This window comes from Saimiri boliviensis, chromosome 11 (assembly GCF_048565385.1).
Source record: "Saimiri boliviensis isolate mSaiBol1 chromosome 11, mSaiBol1.pri, whole genome shotgun sequence".
Taxonomy (NCBI): Eukaryota; Metazoa; Chordata; class Mammalia; order Primates; family Cebidae; genus Saimiri; species Saimiri boliviensis.
This window is the reverse complement of record NC_133459.1, coordinates 39984652-39995379: the sequence shown is the minus strand read 5'-3', so window position 1 is coordinate 39995379 and position 10728 is coordinate 39984652. Positions and strand designations below refer to the sequence as shown.

General features: G+C 45.7%; 1 protein-coding gene across 15 annotated transcripts in view; it reads left to right on the top strand.

The window, feature by feature from the left end:
- The first annotated feature begins 8822 nt into the window (after positions 1–8822).
- Positions 8823–10728, top strand: part of SCMH1 (Scm polycomb group protein homolog 1) — a 220635-nt gene continuing 218729 nt past the window's right edge. For 14 of the 15 annotated variants that reach the window (XR_005580771.2, XR_012512394.1, XM_074380617.1 and 11 more), the window contains exon 1: positions 8823–8910. The gene's annotated coding sequence lies outside the window, so the exon portion shown is untranslated. Of the gene's footprint in view, positions 8911–9220; positions 9304–10728 lie in introns of those variants that run through there. The other variant, XM_074380614.1, reaches the window with a different exon arrangement.

Here is a 10728-nt window from a genome sequence, read left to right as displayed (position 1 = left end):
AAACCCTGACATGTATCCCTAAACCTAAAATAAAAATTAAAAATTAAGAAAAAAAAATAAACAACAAAACAAATGGAAAAATAAAACTGCTTACCCTATGAGTCCCAGCTCAAATGCCACCCTCTTCGTGAATCTTTCTTAATTCTTGTAGGCAGAATTAATCCCTACCTCCATGCTGCTCTTAGAATCTTGTACAGTTTCTGTTATAGCCCTTTTCATATGTATGACAGTTGTTTTTGAGTTCTATCTCTCCTATGACATTAGGACCTTAAAGCAGGGTTGTTAGAATGACGTGAAACTAATTTGGTTTAAACAAGTCTATCATGCCAGCTGGCCCTGTCAAGAGACTATCAACAGCTTCTCCTGCTGAGCTAAGATACCAGCAAAGTTAATGAGAGTATTTATTACAAAGCAGATGTCTCTAGAAGCTGATTGCAAGTCAAGGAAAGGCTAGCTCAATCCTCAGCACTGCTCTGTATAGCAAATCTTTACAGATTGAATAGGATTGTCATTCAACAATAATTCAATCACTTGTGTACAGTTGACCCTTGAACAACATGGGCTTGAAATACATGGGTCCATTTTTACATGGATTTTTTTTCAATATACTGAAGAATTGTTTGGAGGTTTGAGACAATTTGAAAAAACTCAGACAAACCACGTAGCCTAGAAATATAAAAAAACTTAAGAAAAAGGTTTATATCATGAATGCATAAAATATATGTAGAAACAATTCTATCACTTATGACAATAAAATATACACAAATCTATTGTAAAAAGTTAAAATTTGTCAAGCACACTGGCTCACACTTGCAATCCTAGAACTTCGGGAGGCCTAGGTGAGAGGATTGTTTGAACCCAGGAGTTTATTAGCTTGGGCAACAAAGTGAGACCTTCTGTCTATTAAAAATTCAAAAAATTAGCCAGGCATGGTGGTGTGTGACTGTAGTTCCATCTACTCAAGAGGCTGAGATGGTAGGGTCACTTGGCCCAGGAGGTTGAAGCTGCAGTGAGCCGTGACCATGCCACTGCAAGCCAGCCCAGGCAACAGAGCAAGACCTGTCTCAAAAAATATATATACAATTTATCAAAACTTATGCACACAAACATTTACAGACCTTATGTACATAGTGCCATTTGCAGCTGAGAAAAATGTAAACAAACATAAAGATGCAGTATTAAATTATAACTACAAGAAGTTAACTGCAGTGCATAAGGTACTATACTGTAATGATTTTGGAGCCACCTCCTGTTGCCATTGTGGTGAGCTGAGCTGTTGCAAGTATCCCTTAAAGCAACTTGTGACGCTAATCATCTCCATGTGAGCTGTTCATTTCTCCAGCAAACTGCATATCACAGTTAAAAGTGATCTCTTGCAGTTTTCAAGTATTTTTCATGTTCAGTACAATACTGTAAATCTTGAATAATGCCATGGGACCTATGCGAAGTGCAAAGCACTTCGGAAGTGCTCCGAAGAAGGAGAGAAAAGTCAGGACATTATAAGAAAAAGTTGAATTGCTTGATATGTACTGCAGATTGATGTCTGCAGCTGCAGTTGCATGCTATTTCAGACAGATGATTCACCTTGTAAACAGAAAATGTAAACTTACGGTATCGATAAATACAGTATAGTACTATAAATGTATGTTCTCTTTTATATGATTTTCTTAACATTTTCTTTTCTATAGCTTACTTTATTGTAAGAGTACAGTATGCGTTAAGAGACTCTTCATGTTATCAGTAAAGCTTCTGGTCAATAGTAGGCTATTAGTAGTTAAGTTTGTGGGGAGTCAAAAGTTACATGCGATTTTTGACTGTACAAGGGTTGGCGCCACTAACCTCCACATTGTTCAAGGGTTAACTGTATACCAAAGGCTGGGCTTATAATAAGGGTTCAGATTACAGAAATAAGAAAAAGGCATGAACAATCAAAATCAAAGAAGCTTGGGAAACAAAAACAGCCTGATTCAAAGCCAGACTCAGTTATTTACTAGCCAAATCATCTTGAGGAAGTTATTTAACTTCTCTGATCTTAGTCTCATCACTTAAAGAGGGGTAACAATACATACACCATAAGGTTGCTGTGTGGATTACATAAGATGATATACACACCTGGCACATGGCAGGTGCTCAATAAATGTTAGTGCTGTGCCTCTTATCCATTTGTAGAGAATCAGTAATCACACAGGCAATAACTATCATATACTATGATCAATGCTATAATGCTAAGGAAACAGCTAAGGAAACATAGAAAATAGAGAAATTTGTTTTATTGAGCAAAGGAGAAGGAAGGGGAAAACTTCCAACAGAGGATGAGCAGGAGCTGACCAGGAGGAGCTTCAGAGGGAACAGTGTGGACCAAGGTGGGGCTGTCTCAGCTCCAAGTCTTCCTTTTTGTCTACTCCCAGATGAGGTGGCATCTAGGGCCTGAAGTGAGCCATCTCTTCCTTCTGTGACAGATGACTGATGTTTTTATTTCTTTGCCATACTACAGAAAGTGCTTACTCTCTCAACCAGAGATATGAAGTAATCCAATTTGCAGCTGAGTTAATGGTGAGACTTGAAATGCACTGAATTCCAAAGTTCTGATTCCAAGAAGAATGTCAAATGAGTCTCACTCTCAATGCATGTGACACATTTTAAAAACATATTTTATGTGGAGTTTGATGCTGTTAAATTGAGACATATATATAAACTGTGATTGATATAGTTGCTGTGGGAACCCTTGAAATCTCCTAACATTTTTACATCCACAATTTCATGATCTTAGCAACTTAGACTCCCAGAATCCCAAAATGTTAGTAATGGAAGACTAACCTTCAAGGCCCAACCTCCACATTTTCCTGATGGAGAAACATAGGCCAAGACATGAAGAATGACCTGTTCAAGACTATACAGTAAAATCTTTAATTTCTGACACTGGAATGTAGGCCTCTAAGTTTGAAATCCAGTTATCTTTCTCCTATAGTATATTTACTCCTAAGTTTAGGGTAGGGTCTTTTTAATTGCACACTTCAGTAACAGATGTTCATTTTGAGGAAGATTCACTTATTTTGGGTCCAATTGGTGCTTTTAGCAAAGTCAAACCTCAGGTTCTTGACCATCTCCATAATTTATATATATCAATATATATATATATTTGAGACATTATATATATATATATATATATATATATATATATATATATATATATCTCCACATATATCAAGCCTCAGGTTCTTGACCATCTCCATAGTACTAGGTCCTAAAGGGGACAGAATCATAGACTGAGTAAGAATGAGATTTTAGAGGCTTATCTGGTTCAATTCATCTTCTACCAAAGAAATACCCTTCTTGAATGCATCCAGTGATGTATTCATTTCTCCGAGAGAATTATCCCATTGTTTGACCATGAATGCTAGCTTCGTTGAGTAGAACTCTTGTTTCTCTGTCTACTCTGTCCATTAAGAGAAAGGGAAGGAAGGGAATGGTGTTCACTTACTGAGTGCTGTTTGGGTACCAGACACATATGAGGGTCTTGAATATGTTACCTCACTTGATTCTTAAAACATCCCTAAAAAGTACATGTTCGATTTACAAACTGAAAAAAAAATAGTTCAGAAAGCTGAAATAAGGTACCCAAATTTATCCATGGTCAGTGGAAGAGTCAAGTCCATGGACTCTCTTTGGTATGCTGAGGGACCTTGCCTCCTGTCTCTCTTCAATGTAGCTCTTCAGCAGGCTGTGCTAGAGATTTCCTTTTAAAATAAAAATCTGCTTAAAGGCCTTTGATGGCTCTTCAATACACACTCAAGGTAAATAGTTCAATATCCATTCAAGGTAAATAGTCCAAGCTCTTTAGCTTAATAATTAAGGCCCTTGACAATCTGGCTCCAATCAGATATTGCAGGCTCACTTCCCACTTCTCTTCCGATGCATCCTAGGTTTTCCATGAGGATGCCTTTTTGTCTTTGTTCATGCTATACTTGCTGCCTGCCTACATGCCCTTCCCCTCCTTTTCTGCCTAAAGAGATGCTAGTTTTCTTTTAAGGTCCACTCAAATGTCACCTTCTTGGTGCAGTCTTCCCCAGTATCTCTGGGCTCAGTGAAACCTCCTCTGCCTTCTCCATATTACAGAGGACATTGCAGAGTCCTCTTTTGCATTGTTATAGTCCTTCGTAGACTAGGATCCTTAAGGACAAGGATTGTACTTTACATTTATTTGCATTCCCAGCTATAGGAGTTCCATAGATACATGAAGAATAGAATTGAGGCCTAATCCTTTTCCACATGTTAGCCCTTCAATTATTTGAAGACCCTTCTAAGGCCTTGCCTTACACTACTCTACTCCTATTAATAGCTATTTCTTCTGCAGGCTAAATGTTCCCAGCTCCTTCAGATTCCTAAAGTCTGATTTCCAGACTCCTTATCTAGTCATTTGCTTCTGGGTGATAATTTGTCAACATGCCTCTTTTAAAATATGATGCCTAGGACAAACTCAATAGCCCAAAGTCTGGTCACAGCAGAACAAAATGAGGGGATTCCAATTTGTGATTCCAATCTATGATGTTTTCTTAGCCATTACTGTGTGCCAGGGGGCTCTGCCTACTTTATTTTCTTTCACTGTTCAATAATCTGGTAAGGTAGGTGTCATTTCTCCCATTTTATAGATGAGGATATACGCCATCTGGTAACGCACTTTGAGAGTAAGTTAAAGTCACAAGCCCAGAGCACAAAGGGAACTTGTGATCAGCTGATACCTTTAGATCATTTTTTTTTTTTGAGACGGAGTTTTGCTCTTGTTACCCAGGCTGGAGTGCAATGGCGCGATCTCGGCTCACCGCAACCTCCGCCTCCTGGGTTCAGGCAATTCTCCTGCCTCAGCCTCCTGAGTAGCTGGGATTACAGGCACGCACCACCATGCCCAGCTAATTTTTTGTATTTTTAGTAGAGACGGGGTTTCACGATGTTGAGCAGGTTGGTCTCGATCTCTTGACCTCATGATCCACCCGCCTTGGCCTCCCAAAGTGCTGGGATTACAGGCTTGAGCCACCGCGCCCGGCAGATCATTCTTATATCAACTGCTGTAAAGTTATTATTTTTTCCACATACCAGCTAGTGACAGGCTTATGTTACAGTGAAGGGCAATGGAGGACAAAAAGAATCAGTACCTTTAGAATGATGTGAAACCAAAGCACAGAGAAAAGGCAGGTTGGATTAATGGCCAACTTCCTAACAATAACAGCCTTTATCTAGGAGCTCAAACAGAGACTGGAATATCTCAACCACACAGCTTCCTGGAACTATTTTTACTTTGTATTTTACCAGAGGAGCAAGAGCAGAAGTGTCTTAGATAAACAACAAGGTTTGGGCTCAGCACATGTCTGAGTCTGAACAGCCAGTGGGGCCCTGTAGTCACAAGGCAGATCATAAGGAGGCTGCCTCTGTGGTCTGTGACTTGGGTCTGAGAGGGTCCTACTGTGCACATTCATTCTATAAATACAGACTGATCACCAACTGCGTTCCAGACATGGTACGAGGTGCTGTGGATGTAATGAAGAACAGAGTTCCAATCTTGTGGAGCTTACAGTCAGGTGAGAGATAGGCATAAATGCAAATGATAAGTACACATCCTAGTAAATGGAATGATGAACGAAGGTGCCAGGCTACAAGGACAGCAAAAGGAGGAGCATTTAATTCATCCTGGGGTGACGGTGGAAGAGAAGATATCAAAGGAAGTTCCTGGAGAAGGCAGTCTTAATTGATGTGTAGGACTTAATGTGGTGAAGGCTCTTACGTATTTTAATGCATCTCCCACCCCACCTCACATCGCACACACTTTATGTATCGGAAACACCTTTTCCATTTCCTTCACCAACTCTTCCACTGGGTCATCAACAACATGATAAAAAAACAAAACAAAACAAACGAACAAAAAACTACTGTTTCCTCAACTGTCCGTGCCAGAATAATCACTCCTTTTTGCTGTAATATAATGTAGAAAAGAGCAGACCTGGGGTTTTCTAGTACACCTCCTTTTAAAAAAATTACATCCTGATTAACTTGCCTATTTCTTCCCTCTCCATTGCCTCTGTATTGCTTGGCTTCCCCACACCTGTGATCCAAAGGTCACGTAGTCTGTCATAGCCCAATTCCGCTCTCCAGCTGCCTCTTGGTTTTTAAACCCCCTTATTAAAATCCAAACATTAAATAATAACACCTGTGTGTAATTAGTTTAATTAAACAGCCCAGAACTGTTAATATGTTGTGTTGTGCCGTAGGATACTAAGTGGAATAAAAGCAATGTACTATATTCAAGGAAACTACAGTCTAACTTAAAACACTGCAAGGGGATACATTTCATACAGAGATATTTACCAAGTGACAGTGGAGAGAAGGGAGTAATGAGTTCTTCCTGAGAAGTGTCAGAGAAGTTTTGAGCTGGATCTAAAAAAGAAGCAGGAATCCAAAGGACAATATGCATACTATTTATTTATTTATAGCAGATGTGGGAATATCTCCCTCAAGCCAAGCCTTATCTAAGGCTATAGGTGTGAATAGGGTTCCTGATCTCAAGAAGCTTTCAGCCTAGAAAAGGGGGTTAAAAATATATGCCAATAATGGCAACATAAATTATGCTGTGGACAGAGTTACAGAACGAACTGCTAGCGGGAGTTCATAGAGAATATGTTTAAGAGAACACTTCTCACTGGACGTAGCAGGCAGAATTCTAAGGTAGCTTCCTGGATTAACCTTCATGTACACCTTCTGCATAGTCCCTGGGATAGCGGCTATAGTGAATTTTACCCCTGTGCTTAGTGTGTGTGATGTGGCATGGTTGACCTTAAAGTAGGAAGATGATCTAGGTGAGCCTGACCTAATAAAAGTCTTTCCAAAGCTCACAGTGTTCTCTCACTGGTTGAAGATGGGAAATGAGAGATATTTAAACAATGAGAGGGATTCGACATGAGAGAGGTTCTCTGTTGATAAGGGGGACCATGTGGCAAGGACTTGAGAGTGGTCCCCAATAGACAGCTGGCAAAACAATCTAGCTGTAGGATCCTAGTCCTACAGGGACATGAATTCTGCCAACAGCCCCAAGAAGCTTGTGTCAAACCTTTCCTGCATAGAGCCTCTAGACATCTTGATTTTAGCCTATGACACCATGAGCAGAAAACCCAGTCACACCATGCCAGTTTTCCAACCTACAGAACTGTGAGTAAATCAATGGGTGTTGCTTTCACCTGCTAAATTTGTGCTACTTTGTTATGCAGCAATAGAAAACTAATATAAGCACTTATAGGATTGTGCACTCATTAGCTATTGACACACTAGTTTCCCCAACTATGTGCTCCTTAGATTTAGGCTGTATCTAATTATCCCTGTAATCTCAGGGCTCTTCATGAGACAGGTACTCCCCAAAACGCCATGGAATGAAAGTTTAAATTAGACACAGATATGCAGATCAGAACTTGGATACATGCTGACCGTTTCCGTTTCTTAAGAACAGGCAGACGGATACTGAGACCCATACCAGGATACAAGAAGGCAGCCCAGCTTCAGCCCAATGCTCCAAGACCTATTCCAGAGGCAAAGCAAGTCATCCAGGATCTGCTGCCCCAGCCTTGCTTAGGTGGACTTCCCTCCAAGGAGCATTGGTTATAGAAGGATCATTAACAGGATGTTCCTGTGTGACCTGAGGATCCCTATGTTCTAAATGATGCCCACAACCACTCCACATCCAGTTCAGCAGAAGTCTCAGGGATTTATATTGCACTGTATTTTCCAGCAGCCAAAATAGAAGCCAAAAAGTCAGTTTCTTAAGCTGCTAAAATGATTTGGTGATTAAACTGTGTGCCAGGGGCAGTGGCTCAGCCTGTAGTCCCGGCGCTTTGGGAGGCCAAGTCGGGAGGAAGGCTTGAGGCTAGGAGTTCGAGACCAGCCTGGGCAAAGTGGCGATACCTTTGTCTGTACCAGGCCTGGTGGCACACGCCTGCAGTCCCAGCTACTGAAGAGGCTGAGGCAGGAGGATCACTCGAGCCCAGGAATTTGAGGTTACAGTGAGCTGTGATGATGCCACTGCACTCCGACCTGAGCCACGAAGCGAGGCTTCATCTCTAACAAAACAAAAACAGAACTGTGCAGCCAACATTGGTGGTGGGCCTGTGCACTGCGCCTGGCCCGCCTCGGGCTCAGAGCGGAGGACTCGTTGAGGGGACGGACGCAGTGGGGACCCGAGGACGCTGACACTCACTAGGGCCTCCAAGCGCTAACTCACGTCTCAGCGACTCGCCGGGTGCAGTGCGGTCGCGTTGAAGAGGCCCCTGGGTGGAGATGCGAAGTAGCTCGCCCAAGGTCACTACAAGGCCAGCCACTAGGCGGGCGGGCGTCGCCCGAGGCGAGGCCTGTGTCAGCGGGTCTTGAGGTCCCGGCCGGTGGCAACTACACCGGCCCCGCGCCGCCTCGGAGCCAGCTACTGGCGGCTGCGGGATTCGAACTCGAATCCTCGTCCTTGCGCCCGCTCAGGCCTCAGTTTACCCATCTACGAGACGCGAACCAGAGAGCTGTTCCGGGCGCCGATGGGGCCCCGGGGCCGGGGTCGGTGGGCTGAAGCGGTCGGGCAGGGCCAGGTCCCCGCGCGCCCTCCCTCCTCCGCGCGCCGCCCCGCCCCCCGCGCGAGCCCAACGGCCGAGGCGCGCGCCACCTCGCGGCGGGGGGCGCGGGGGAGGGGTCAGGGGAGCCCCCGCCCCCGCCCCCCGCCTCAGCCGCCGCCGCCGCCGCCGCTAGCTTGGTGGAGCCCCCCGCCGCCCGCCCGCAGCTCTCCGGAGCCGCCCGCCCTCCCCCTTCACGCGTCCCCGCGCCCTCCCTGCGCAGCGGAAACATGGCGGCGGGAAAGGAGTGAGCCGCCCCGCGCCCCCGCCGCGCCCGCAGGTAAGCGCCTAGCGGCCGCCTCCGCCCGCCAAAGAGCTCGCGCCCTGAGGGGCCGCCCGGGACGAGAGGGCGGTGGCGGGACCTGCCCGGCCGTCGCGTCCGCCCGCCGGGCCGGAGTCCGCCTGTCCGTCTGTCGGGCGGGCCTGCCAGTCTGTGGTCCGCGCGGGGCCGGGCCCTCTCCCGACCGTGTCAGCCCGGCCGCGAGCCCGGAGGCCGGTTCTGCAGCTGCGGTCGGGCCGGCGGGGCCCACGGGGCCCACGGTCGGGTCGGCGGCCCTGACGCGACCGGGACGGGCCGGGGGCCCCAGCACGAGAAGCCCAAGGCCAGGGGCCCTTTGGAGGGTCGGCGTGAGGCGGTCCGTGGGGATCGCCGCGTCCTGGTCGGCGGGGCCGGGTGAGTCGGGGGAGGCTGGCTGGGGGCAGAGGGCCGTGCGGCGGCGCCATCCCATCTGCGCGGGGCGGTCGGTCCCCTCTGGCGCCAGAGGTGGAAACGCCTGTGGTCCTGGCGGGCCGGGTCCCGGTTCTGGGCAGGCAGAGGCCGGGGTCGGCGGGGCGGCGTGGCCCCACCGAGAGCGAGGGCGCCTAAGGGCCCGGAGCTGTCAGCAGCGTCCTCGGGGCTGGGCCCCGGCGAAGAGAGCCGCGCCAGCCGACTCACGTGTGCCACCTGCCCCGGTGCCCCGCCGGAAGCGGGCGGGGAGAGCAGCCCCGCACCGAAGTGAGCCAGCGGCCCCGGGGGCTGGACACGTGGGCACAGCTGTGGGCCAGCCCCGAGAGCATCGAAAGGAGTTTCCAGCCGATGGGTGAACCCCGGAATAGCTCCTGACTGGAAGGGAATTTAAAAGTCATCTAGGGGCTCTTTCTCCCATCCTATGCCAAAGTGTCTTTGAAAATCACCAGATCCCCTCTGATAATTTGACGAGCCCTTGTGGAACCTCTTCCAGTGATGCGAAGTGAATCTCTTTCCAAGGAAACTCATTCTGTTCCTGGGCAGATTTGCTTGTAAGTTGAAAGGAACAGCTGGCTCCCATCCTTCCTAGTTCTTTTCCCTGATGGGCAGCAGTTAAGATATCTGAAGATAGTAATCATGTCCCCTGAGTCTTCAGTTCCACTTCCTTCAGTTGTTTCTCATCTGCTGTGGTTCTCTAAACTGCCCTCTGGATGAGCTTTAATTTGCCCATATCCACTTAAGGAGAGTTTCTTGAATGTGAGCATGGAGACAAAACCTAGTGAGTTTCCTTAAGAAGCTCCTTAGCCCCAAGGATTGACCTGCTTTAAATCAAAAGCACACCAGATTCCCTTCCTCATTTCTGTACTATGTTTTGAACTTAAAAAAAAAAAAAAAATAGAAAACATTTAGTAGTGTTTGTTCAAACTAAAAGACATCTTATTTTGTGAAAATTTTTGGGTTTTCCTCCTTTTAAAAAGTGTCTATACTTTATCCAGTGTACTAACTAATGTACATCAAAATGTTTTATTAAAGTGTAATGTGCCATGCAAATAGAAGAGCTTTTTTTAAAAAAAAAAAAAAACAAAAAAAAACCTCTGGAAAGGATTGAGATCTAGTTTGGTGCCGAACTGCAATTTTAATATTTGGTTGCAGAGGGAAATGCTTTATTACGTTGAACTCTTTGCTCTATTTCTTTTTTTTTTTTTTTTTTTTTTTTTTTGAGACGGAGTTTCGCTCTTGTTACCCAGGCTGGAGTGCAATGGCGCGATCTCGGCTCTATTTCTAATTGCCAGCAGAAGGCCCAAAATTACTATGAAAAAGAGCACTCTTTGTTGCTTACTTGCCAACCTCCTAAACTCTTGCCTAAGCAAC